We start from the raw sequence: 13,304 nt of genomic DNA, 5'->3' as shown, positions 1-13,304 counted from the left end.
ATTGGATGGTCAGAGCACGTACTATTACTCACGTCAGAGCTAGCTAACCACATCTGTACCAAACTGCATAAACTAAAATATAATCCTGTAGATTTAATAATTTTTCAACCCACAAATGAATGTTTCTTTCCCTCCTCGACCCCCAGCAGGTTCAAACTTACCGGAAAAAAATCCCTTATCCAGCTTAACACAGAGTAACGGAACACTATTCGATCTGTCTGGGTAAAAACAGAACTGACTGTAATGTATGCCATGTCTGATTTTGAAGGCAAAAGTTCTGCTGATCTCATTGATTTTCGTTCAAAAATCTGTGTGAGAGCATGGGTCAGCTGAACACATCGTCATGTTTTGCGGTGACTGTCCCTGTGTCCACTGCTTCTGTCAAGCGAATATTCTCAGCCCTAAAGCGAATTAAAACTTATGCCAGATATACGACGGGACAGACTCGACTTTCAGCATTAGCCTCGATAGAAAAGACTTATTGTTGGAACTGAAACGCACAGATAACCTGTACAACAGAGTAATTGAAGTCTTTTTGAGGAAAGAAATTAGGATGGATTTTGTGTAAACAATAATCAGTAGTTTTGGTGAGTATAGTGCTTTTTTTGCCCCCGGTTTTTCCGAGGTGAATATGATTTTCTTCTTAACTTTTCTTGTAAATTTATGATCAAAACTTCATTTTTTTTTCCATTTTTTTTCTAACATTCATACTATTGTAACCCTTGAACGACAAGACAAGGGAGGCTCCGTTTCTGAACTTATAATCAGAACGCAAGAACGACTGTACACTAACGCACAACACAAGCCAAACTCACTTGCTCGTTTTTCTATACCCGGTCTTTTCCGAACTCACCGCATTAACCCAATAACTGCCGGTTCAAAATAAAAACAGCAATTTCACAACAATTAAAGAGAGTCTGTGCGCTGCTACACTATTAAAAGTTAATAATTCAGGTAGGACTCCACTGAAGGCCTAGGTGTGAAATGAACGGTCTGCCACTGTGTCATATCTTCAATTGACGTGCGGCGTCACACATACTCAAAGGTCATTAGAGATATCAATTCAGTTTCGATTAGTCACAATTATATTTTAAGATATCTGAATTGTACTTGTTCCTAGTCGAATCTGCTGTTGTGTCACTATATACATTATACATTATACTTCATCTCATTAAAGGTTCATGAAACCCTAAACCAAATTTTCTGAGATTTTAACAGAGGTATGTGTGTTGAACACCATTGAAGACAATGTTAGCATCTGTTAGATTTAATAGTAGGGGGAAAATGGTTAAATTTGAGTTTTTTCCGCTATTTTCATCTTCCGGGTTTAAAATCTTCATCGTGTCCACGTCACAGAGCACCATAGTACGTTGATGACTCATCGGTGTCTGGGAGCCAAGATGGCGCTCTGAGCAGACACTTCTGGTTGAGCTCTGCAATCCTAGCTGTCATAATTATATTGAATAGGGTGAACATATACTTTATTGCGTTTTTTTTTTTTGACAATTACTGCTCACTGCAACTTTTGGCTGTTGTCCACGGACCAAAATGAGCAAACCAGAGAAGAGAAAGACTGAACCCAAGAAGTCGCAAGCTAATACCGGCTCTGTTAGCAAGCCTGCTAATGTTAGCCAACTAGCAAAGCCAACTTCCACTCCTGATAAGCCTGCCGACGCTAAAAATACTCCTATCGACTCCATGCATGACTATTTGGAAGCAACTTCCGACCCATCACAACATGTCCTCATGGAAGAAGACTTTCCTTCTCTCCCTATCACACCATGTGCCTCTCCTGCTGGTAAGCTAAGAAAAGTTATGGACACAGAAGCATCTACCGTTCTCTCCCAGCTCTCGTCACTTACCAAGCTGATTAACTCGAGGTCAGATACTCTCGAAAAAATGGTTAGCGGCAACTCCATAGTGATCTCCGAGATGAAAAAGGCTGTTCAAGAGAACACTAAACATATCACAGCTGTGAGAGAGTCTTTTGATGCTGTCATTGCTGAGATAAATGACATGAAAGACAGAGTTGCCAATATGGAAACGCAAGTCAAAAAATGTCAGACAAACGCCGAAGCACAGGAGAGGCGCATCTCTCATCTTGAGAGCTACTCGCGCCGTTGGAATCTTAAACTTTACGGCCTAGCCGAAAAGGAGAAGCAAGACGTGCGGCAAGAAGTTATCCAGGTCTGTCAGTCTGTTTTACCGGAGGCAAAAGATAAACTTCCAGATGTCGTTGACACGGTACACCGCCTCGGCTCCATGAAACCCAGCAACAACCAACCCAGAGGAGTCATTATACAATTTACATCCAGGATTTACCGTGATGCTGTCTGGCGTTCTGCCAAGAAGTCAACCTTCTTGAAAGACAACAACTTGAAGCTGGCGGAGGACCTGTCAGCTGATGACCGCGCCCGGAGAAACCGACTCTGGCCAGCCGTGGATAAAGCACGCAAGGAGAATAAGCTGGCATTCTTCGTTGGAGGACGTGCGTTCGTGAATGGGAAAGAAATTTTTCCACCTCAGTGACTGGTTCTGTGATGGCACAAGGTACAAACTGGAGTAAAATATGGCTTAGCTGTCTTTACTATCTCTCACATTATTATTATTCTTTTTTATTTATTTTTTTTTTTCTCTCTTTATTACCTGATTTTGTATGCAATCGCGCTAAAGAGCCGATTAGAATTTAACTGCTGTACTTTTGTTGATAGTCTAAATATGCCCTTTAATTTAAGTAGGCATGCAGCACTTTGATTATTGCTCCTGGCAGAGCTGAACAGCAGCCTTTTTATTGAGCGAGGTTTTTGTTTTTTCTTTCTATAAAGTGTGAGAGGTTTAATTGTTTGTTCTCTTCAAATGTACAATTATTTGAGATGGTACATATGCCACATTAGCTTAACTTACTGCTATTTCTTGCTATGTTCTAAGTTCACATTTCCCCCATAGGGTTTGCAGTTCTCACCTTCTACAGTACTCTCTTAAGTGACCACAGGTTTTCAACTTAACTACTCATTCGCTTATTCGGTCTAAGCTTTCATTTATTTCTTATTTTTTTGTTTGTTTGTTTGTTTTTTTTGTTTTTTTCTATCTTATTTTATCCTTATGTCTTTGTCTATTATTTCCTTAAATGCGAGAGGTTTAAGAAACAACATTAAACGTAAAGCCGTATTTTTGTTTTGCAAGCAGTTTAACATAGATTTTTGCTTTATACAAGAGTCCCACTCAACAGAACAAGACAAATCTTTCTGGAGGTCGCAGTTGGGTGATGATTTGTGGATGTCCCATGGCACAGAGCGGGCTGCAGGTGTTTGTATACTGAAACGCAGATTTAATGGGAAAATTTTAATCTCTGACTGTGATAAAAATGGCCATTACATTTTTTTAATACTTGAGGCTGCACAGTCTTTTTATATTCTAGTCAATGTGTATGGCTTCAACTATCAAACAGAGAATAATATCTTTTTTGACAAGTTGGAAGAACGTTTGCTGTACTGGTTATCCAAATATCCAGATTCTTTCATAATCTTTGGTGGCGACTTCAACACTGTGTTGGACAACAGTATGGATAGATGGCCCTCTAGAAGCTCAGACTCCTCTACCTCACATATAAGGCTATTTGCACAAAGATTTGATTTTGCTGATTCCTGGAGGGACTCGCATCCAGCTCAAAGAGCATATACTTGGTGCAACAAGACACAGACCAGTCACTCGCGCATCGACTATTGGCTTATTTCAAAAGATTTGAAGGAAGTTAAAACAGATATTTTTCCTACGCCACTTTCAGATCACAAAACAATTAATTTAACTGTCCCTTTGTCTTCCTCCTCTAGTGCTAAGTCATCATATTGGAAGCTTAACAGTACTATCCTCGAGCATAAAGAAGTGATTACCGAAGTTCATAATCTGATAAAACATTATTGGAGCAAAGCTTTAGTTGAAAAGATATTCTGTAATAACTGGGAGCTTCTGAAATATGAACTTGGTAAATTTTTTAGAAAATACTGCATTGAGTTAGCAAGGAGAAGAAGGGCTGAGGAGACAGAGGTAATAGAGAAGATTGCTTTTTTTACTTCCAAACCGATAGAGGCTTTCAGCGAATCTGATGAGACTGAACTAAATGACTGGCAGCATAGGTTGGATGAGATTTATAAGCGCAAAGCTGAAGGAGCATTTGTCCGGTCTCGCAAAAAGTGGCTTGAAGAAGGTGAGCAGAATTCGGCTTACTTTTTCAGACTAGAGAAACATCAATCCAACACTAATTCTATTCTAAAATTAAATATTAACGGGACAATTTCTAATGATCAGAGCACCATTGCGAAATATTGTGCAGATTTTTACAGTAAACTTTACTCTTCCAAGTATTGCCCTCAAGCTGCTTTTTCCTTTTTTAATTCTGTAAATAATATCACCCAGCTGAGTGTGGCTGATAGTGAATTTTGTGACAGGATAATTTCCCTGAATGAAGTCACAATGCTATAAAGTGTCTTAAGCTAAATAAGTCCCCCGGGACAGACGGCCTTACTGCCGAGCTTTATAAACAACTCTCTGACAGCTTAGCCCCATTTCTTTTGGAAGTCTTTAAGGAAAGCATTGATAGGGGTGCATTCCCTCCCACTTTATGTCAGGGACTAATCACCCTGATTCCGAAACCAAGGACCCTTTGCTCTTAGACAATTGGCGACCAATCTCTTTATTGAATAATGATTATAAGATACTAGCACTGATTCTTGCAAATAGAGTAAAACCTATTTTAGATACAGTCATTGATGAGAGTCAATCTGGTTTTATGCAGAATCGTCATATTTCTAACAACGTAAGATTAATTTTAGATATAATGGATTACTCAGAACTTGTACAAGATGACAGTTTTATTCTTTTTCTCGATTTCTATAAGGCTTTTGACACCCTGGAACATGATTTTATTATTACGGCTTTGAATAAATTTGGCTTTGGTCAATTCTTTTGCAATGCAGTTCAGATGTTATATTCCAATAGTAATAGTTCTATAAAGCTTGCTAGCGGTACTTCCCCCAGATTTTCCCTGAAGCGTGGAGTGAGGCAGGGGTGCCCCCTGTCAGTGTATCTATTTCTCCTTTCTGTACAACTCCTTAGTTCACACATCAAACTTAAGTCTGTTAAAGGGCTTGGTCATTGCTAACAGAGAAATACTCATAAGCCAGCTAGCAGATGACACTGCTCTATTTCTCAGGGATGCATCTCAAGTATCGGCGGCAGTCGACACTATCCAATCCTTTTCTAAAGCCTCCGGACTCTCCCTTAATCTAAATAAATGTGAACTTTTGCCTGTTAAAGCCTGCTTGGCGGCCTCAATTCATGGAATCCCTGTAAAAAACTCTGTAACATACCTTGGTATTCAAATCACTAAAAATGAGCAATCCAGATGCGCTATAAACTTCACTTCCATTATAGAAAACCCCCAAAAAATCCTTAATTACTGGCTCCAGAGAGCAGAGTTCTGCTTTCAAAGGCTGAAGGAATCTCTCGTCTAACCTATACTGCTCAATCTTTACATGTTGATAACACTACTTGTAAATCAATTAACAAAATCTTACACAATTTTTTATGGAAGAATAAAACCCACTACCTACGAAAATCTGTCACTTTAAGCCCCTGTGACAAAGGTGGTTTGAATTTTATCGATTTTGGTGCACTTAATTACACCTTCAAAATAAACTGGATCAAAAACTACTTGAAAAACCCCACATCCATTTGGCATTTTATTTCTCATTTCGTATTCTCAAATTTAGGTGGCCTTAACTTCCTGCTGCTATGCAATTATAGCATTCCAAAAATACCACTGAAACTTTCTCATTTCCATCAACAGGTTCTTTTAGCATGGACATTGGTTTACAAACAGAATTTCTCTCCACAAAGCTGTTTTATTTGGAATAACTGTAATATTGTTTATAAAAACAAAACATTATTTTTGGATAATTGGTTTAGCAACGGAATTGTTTTGGTTAGTCAACTGTTCGAAGAAGATGGCTTATTGTACAATTACTCTGAATTTCTCAGGAGATATAATGTACCAATAACGCCTAGAGAATTTTCTGTGGTATTTGATGCTATCCCGTCTGGTCTGTGCATGTTATTCAGGTGCTCCTACAGCTCTCCTCCCTTATCATTCATTCCTCCTGATGTGTGTCAGTCTTCTCTTGGTAAGGTTTGCTTTTCATCTGGTAAGCGTCTGAACTCCAAGATAAGATCTATGTTTCAGGATGCTCTAGTTTCTATCCCACCAGCCACGTTTTATTGGTCTAATTTTGTGGCTGATATTGAGTGGGAAAAAGTTTGGACTTTACCTCAAAAGTTCTTATTAACAAATAAAATTAAAGAGATTTCATTTAAACTGATACACAAATTCTACCCTGCAAGACATTATCTATCAAAATTCAAGTCTAATATAAATGTTAACTGCTCTTTCTGCCAAGAGCAACCTGAAACATTTACCCACTTATTTTGGTCATGTGAATTCACTTACAAATTCTGGAGGGACTTCCAAAAGTTTATTGCTGATTTTGTATTTTCTGATTTTCACCTTTATTTTAAGAATGTTATTTTTGTTTTTTATCACTTTAATCACAAAGATGGTAATGCCTTTTATTTTATAAATCTGTTTTTATTTTTAGCAAAATTTCATATACACAAGAGCAAATTCACCAATAGAAAGCCTGAACTCTTCCTACTGAAGAAAGAACTTGAACAATAAATGATGACTATCTCTTTGTCAAAAAACACAAAGGCTCTGGAGTCTAAGGACTATTGACATCTGAAAATCCCTAAAACTGTTTACATGAAATACTCTCATTTCTACTGTTTTTTTTTTTTTTTTGTTCTCGCTATATGTTATATCTGTATTTTGTTCTTAAATTTGCTGTCTGTATTTTGTAAAAATTTAATAAAGCTTTTAAAAAAAAAAAAAGACTCATCAGTGTCTCATAATTATTCATGACTGAGTTTTCTTATCCAATGAGAAGACACTTGCTCTTAATTATTCATGACACCACGTGGAACTTTCCAATGACAGACATGTCAAACTATGATATCGCATAGTACAGGGGTTTTCAAAGTGGGGGCCGCCAGGGGGCGCCAGGGGGGCCGCAGCAAGTTGAAAAAAAAAAAAAAGTTAAAAAACGTTAAAAAATAAATATTTGCTATTATTGTTATGAAAAAACATTATAATAATTTGTTGCATAGCCTATCTGATATCTGATTGATCGGCTAGTGACAAGAATTGGCCGATTTTCACGTGATTTTCAGTCTGACATATGCCGATTCAAATGCACTCGGGCGCCGCATGAATAACATCGCGCAACATCAACATCACACATGCACACAGAACGCACATGTAGTAAACCTTGTGAATTACGGCCGTTTCAGATCGCGAGCGGCGCGTGAGCAGCGCGAATTTTTTTCGTTGTGCATGTTCAGTGAGTGCATTCAGCTGGAGCAGCGCGTGAGCGTCAAGCAGGAGCGTCGCATGAGCAGCAGTGAAGCGGAGGGTTTCGACGCCGAGTCTATTTTTGTAGCGCTGCTCACGCTCAGTTAAAGTGAAAGCACACTTTTGATGGACAAAATAAATATGATTTCACTCAAAAAAATGCACATAATTTGCATGTATAGTGTGTTTTAACAAGGAGTAGGCTATGTCAGAAAAGAAAATGAAGACAAAAATATTTATAGAGAATGTATCCATTTAAACTTGTTTTTATTAACCAGTTTGGGTAAAAGTATATATATATATATATAGAAAATAAATATTTGTGTGTGCTGTAAAGTGGTTAGAAAAAATGAAATCAGAATCGGCTTAAATCTGTATCGGCAGGTCAAACTCAATGAAAAATCGGAATCTGCCTTGAAAATTGTAATCGGTGCATCTCATCTTTCTGATTGGCTGGTATCAAACACCATCACATAATCTGATGTTCACCTAGATGTTTTATTTATTTATTTCTACATGTGCCGTGCCGTAGTATTGTCGATGGGTTCAATACGGGGGGCCTTGGCCAGAACCTAGTGGTATTTGGGGGACCTTGGCATGGAAAAGTTTGGGAACCCCTGGCATAGTAGATGAGAGAGGCCATGATGGGACGCGCGTTTGTTTTCGTGGTGCAAAAGTTCCAGTGCATCTTCCCCTGGACTCTCTGATGCTGCCAGGGCTAGACTCTGGCTGCGGACGGTTGGTTGGCCATCAACCATGGACACATCTAAACTATGTGTGTAGCAACCATTCAACTGGAGACTGGTGGACTTCGGCCTTGCGAGTGATGCGGTCCCGAAAACTTTTCTATCGCTTCAGAGGTGTGTGTGTTTGTGTGTGTGTGTCTAAAATGTAACCCTGACCGTTTTACTTGCCTTATGTTAAATAATCATTCGTTATTAAAATTTAGATATTTCGATAATACCTCAATTGTATGGAACGTATGCTTAATTTGTGCAAATTTCTATGTCACTGTCCATCTTTATTATGTGGGTTCAGGGGGCGCGTAGATCTAGGCTATGTATGTACGGAACGTTTTTTTTTTTTTAAGCGGAAAATGTATTCTTTTCAAATATATGCATTTATAGTGTGTATATAAACAAATATATATTTTATAATGACATAATTATACATATACATGTACATTTATATGTTTTAAATACAATTGATTACTGTAGGCTAATATATGTAGCAGTGCATTCAGTTACCTTTGAAAGGACAAAAATAAGGTGTCAGTGTATTTCATTAGACTTTAACTTTGTCAGCTATAAAAAAATCTAGCATTTCCTCACATTTTACCACTGATTTTTAGTGACAGTCGATATGCATGGGCCACTGGCGATCGAGGACAGTCCCCCCCTCCTCTCCCATGCTGTGCCATACCACACCCTCTCCCCTCCCTTCTTCTCACAGCCACCACGCCCAATTAAGTTGCATTTTTCAAAAAGATTGTGAGCTAGACTTCAGCTGAAAGAGGGGGGTTTCATGACCCTTTAAAAGGGTAACTAATGCCGCGTTCCAGGCAACCTGTAACCCGTGTTTTTCCAACTCGTAACTGGGAGTACATTGATCTAGTACGAGTTCACAGGTGGGAAGTCACGGGTTTGACTGCCGTTCCAGTGCACTTTCACGGGTATAAGGTTGGAAAAACACGGGTTACAGGTTGCCTGGAACGCGGCATAAACCCCTGGTCAGAGCCTGACTCCACCCACTGGCAATATTTGAAAATTGCTAGAAAAGTGGGCAGACCCCAGCAGAGATAGAGGGGACGAACCGTGAGCGGGAGGGCGTGCACCTGAGACCTGCTGTCAGACTCTCTAAAACGGAGAGTGACTCACAGGGTCGCAAGACAACGTAAAGTACATGCATCTGATGAGTTTTATCGAGTTGATGTCAATAGCGCGCGCTCTCTATAGGCAGTTTTATATTTTGCCGCTATGTGAAAAAATCCAGCAAAATGCGCCGGCACGTTTGTCGACCCCAGAGGATTAACTTTAGCCTAACCATAAATTGTGATTATATATATATATGATCACTTACATCAAGACGCCGCTGCGGTGGTGGAGTCCATGCAGGAGGAGCAGTGTTTGGCACTGCGTCGCTTTTCAGCGCGAGCTGTGTGGAGAAGCCCATTTCCACCTCTGTTGCATTTCAAAAGCAATTCCGCGTAAAATGCAGGTTTCACGCTCACGGTCTTCCAGGCCAAGTGCATGTAACCACTGGCGCCTAATTTCCAAGTCTGCTGGAAAGCTATGCAGTCCAGCAGTGCTGTTGCAACCAGCAACACTACACCTACGTACCCTCCTGACCACTGTACTAAATACAGATAAATCTACGCTAGCTCATCCAAGGGCGTGGTGAGCTCGTACCAAGGGAGGGTGTGGTGAGCTAGAACCTGCTTACGTCACGTAGTACCGCAAACATCCAATAGGAAAATTCAACTGCAGTAGCCACCGTTCAACCTGAAGAGGGCAGCACTCAGACGTTTTTACACCATATATTGTAGAATTAAAACACTTTATACACAAATGTCAAAAAAGTTACTCGAATCAATGAACAGCACTAATAAGGCCCCATTCTTACAGATCAAAAAAGTTGGTTTAGGGTTTAGTTACCCTTTAAACGACAAATTAAACCCCATGTAGCCTACTATTTAAATCGATTGCTGGACGTCATAATGTTATTGTACATATATCTGATTTAGCATTTTATTAGCAACCCCCAACCCACCTGTCCCACCCACTTTTTAAAACAAAGTTACACCACTGGTTGTGTGACATGAGACTAAATTTATTTATTATTTTAGGTAGTTATTATCACGATAATCCATGTCCAAGAGTCCATTTCCTCGGATGAGATGGTTTTTATTCGTTATTTGACACTATAAACCATGCTATAAACACACACTGACCTCCTCGAGCTTTTATTTTGGCACTTCCGGTTACCGGCATTTTGAATTTGCATATTAGTTAAATATTTAGTTTCACCCGAAATATAGATTCAACAGTTAGATTTAGATTTAGATTTAGATTTAACATTTAGATTCAACATTTAGATTTAGATTTAACATTTAGATTTAGATTTAACATTTAGATTTAATATTTCGATTTAACATTTAGATTTAAAGGGATACTCCACTTTTTTTTGGAAATAGGCTCATTTTACAACTCCCCCAGAGTTAAACAGTTGAGTTTTTACCGTTTTCGAATCCATTCAGCCGAACTCCGGGTCTGACGGTACCACTTTTAGCATAGCTTAGCATAGATCATTGATTCTTATGAGTCCAGTAGCATTTCTTTCAAAATGACCAACGAGTTTCAATATTTTTCCTATTTAAAACTTGACTCTTCTGTAGTTAAACTGTGTACTAAGATCGACGGAAAATGAAAAGTTGCGATTTTCCAAGCCTATATGGCTAGGAACTACTCTCATTCCGGCGTAAGAATCAAGGAACTGTGCGGCCGTACCATGGGTGCAGCAGGCGTAATAATATTTAGTTTCACCCGAAATATAGATTCAACAGTTAGATTTAGATTTAGATTTAACATTTAGATTCAACATTTAGATTTAGATTTAACATTTAGATTTAGATTTAACATTTAGCTGTAACATTTAATATTTAGATTTAACTATTTAAAATATCTCTAAGTTGACAAATATTGTTGTAAATGTGCTAAAAAGTGACCGTCAAAAATTCATACCAGTTTTTTAAACATTGTTTGAAGCTAAATGTGACAAAATGTTGCTGTTATTTTCAGCGTGAGCCGCTTTACAAACAGCGCCTCATATTCATGTGGTAAAAGGTCTCCAGCATGTATGTAGCGCTGTGATTTTAATTGAATCATGTTGCAAAACGGACCAACTGAAGTGCAAAGTTCAATAAAGACAGAGAACTGTAAACTGCTCATATGAATTTATTTATTATATATTTTTAAAAGACATGAGTGAAGAACAATGGAATTATACACCAGAAACGCGAAAAACAACAAATAAACATGTGACGGACAAGAAAGTTTCAGAATCAAGGCAGACCCAGTGAAAAAAGGTGAAGGCTGATTTGAAAAAGACTGCAATTAAAAGTTTAACTGGCATTAATGACATTGATTAGTACATTAGGTGATGTATGGATAGTGATTTGTGCTTTCTGTGTTGATACAGGTTTACTTATGTCATACGGTAATAACCCACAAGGTGGGAGTATTGTATTATAGCAAGAGATCCGTGATGATGATATTTTGCTGTGTTCAGTGATGAGCGCCAGTGCATTGTAAAGTTTTTAAAATGTAGCAAATTTTGCACCAGACATCAGGCCAATACAAATACTTACTGATTTTAAATGTGTTTGTTTGGGAATAAAGGCTACATTTAATCCACAGCATGCACATCTCAACATTATCCGACTTTAAGATATAGAATAGGAAGAAAATCCTTTTATTTTCATATACTTTTAAATTACATCTGTACAAAGCAGTTTAAAATTACCCAAGACCTTTATTACAATTCTTAGACAAAATGGCGGATAGTTTACCGTGTAGGATTGGTTAATAAAATGTTTAAGGTGTGGCTTAGCAAAGGTAAATTTGCATGCATGTTTCAGATATCTATAAAGGACTTTTGACTAAGAATGTTAATTCCATATATCTTCATTGAAATTCTTCCTAGTCACAAAGCTAAATGCAGATATCTCCAAAGAAAGGTCTTCAATCAAAAATCAGATCTAGATATCCATAATTAAACTGCAGATATCTTTGTTTGAGATTTGACTAGGAATAATTCCAATTCAAGATATCTTTTATTAAGTTTTGCCTAGTCAAAAATCCAATTCGACTAATAAATTACTTTCAGATATCTAAATGTATTTTGGATATCTTTAAAAAATATGAATTAAAGATATCTTCAATTTGATTATGATTAGTCAAAACCAGTTAGAAATATATTGAATTATAATTTTTACTAGTACAAAATCAATGAGAGATATCTTTAATTACAATTTCTACTAGTCAAAACTCATTTAAAGATATCCAGAAATATTTTCCAATGGATGTCAATGGAAGAATATGACTAGTCAAAATAGCATTAGATATCTCGAATGTATATTATGACGATTCAAAATTGGAATTAAGATATCGGGAATTGGAATTTTGACTAGTCAAAACTAAATCATGACTAGTAGCCTATATGCAGCCAGGGGTATTTATTGCTAAAACGGCTTGCCATAAAACTTTGACTTTGAACATAAGGTAGCTACAAGTAGGCTATGCGATTAAATCTCAACATAATTAATATATTATGCACTATTATGTGATTTATTCTCAAAATAATTAATAGGCTATAAATGGGCTGAATCCGAAATCGCCCCCTATACCCTCAAATAGATGCGCTATTTGAGGGGACGGCCATTTGTAGTGGTGTCCGAAACCATAGTGGATGTTATTGAGTGCAGTGCACTCATTCAATCCTGCATGCGCACAAATTTACGCCTAGTTTATTTTTTATTTTTTTATAAATCCAGATATGTGCGTGGAAAATTGCTTTCGCACGCATATTTCGATGCCCATTTTGTGCGTAGGCTATACGCAATGTGTATCAGGCCCCTGTTCTTGACACATTTGAGGTTTAACGGGTCTATAAATAAAATAATACATTTTTAAAAACCGCCCAAGATATATGATTTAACGTTTCAGTTTTGGTGTTCCTGACCTTTCCTCCATTTTAAACTTCACAGCGTAATGATCTGTTTCAACGTTTCAATGTGAAACCGTTGCACAATCTTACGCAACGCTCCTGACCCATGAAGGTTTCG

This window comes from Abramis brama (assembly GCF_963993115.1).
Source record: "Abramis brama genome assembly, chromosome: 17".
Classification (NCBI taxonomy): domain Eukaryota; kingdom Metazoa; phylum Chordata; class Actinopteri; order Cypriniformes; family Leuciscidae; genus Abramis; species Abramis brama.
Note: the sequence above shows the minus strand (reverse complement) of the source record.